Genomic DNA, 305 nt, shown 5'->3' with positions numbered 1-305 from the left:
TGGGGACGTCTGTGACAGTGACACCGGGCGTGTGTTGGGGTCATGGCTGGGATCGTTCATCCCCAAGGGGTTTTGATTCCGGAGGGGAGGAGAAACACGGAGATCAGCGGGCCTTTCTTAGCCTAGAAGGTGAGGCGGGCGGCAGGAGGGGGCTGCCCTGCTTCCCTACAAATGTAAACAGTGTAACTGGACATGGACGTCAGTCAGGGGTCAAATCAATGCCCAGCCAGCCCTGGTGGCTGTGTCCTGCCACTCTCTGGCTGTGCTGCGACGCTATTGGCCAGGGAGGCTGAAGCCACGCCCCC

The sequence above is a fragment of the Myotis lucifugus genome, unplaced genomic scaffold, assembly GCF_000147115.1.
Source record: "Myotis lucifugus unplaced genomic scaffold, Myoluc2.0 scaffold_459, whole genome shotgun sequence".
NCBI lineage: Eukaryota > Metazoa > Chordata > Mammalia > Chiroptera > Vespertilionidae > Myotis > Myotis lucifugus.
This window is presented reverse-complemented; position numbering follows the sequence as displayed.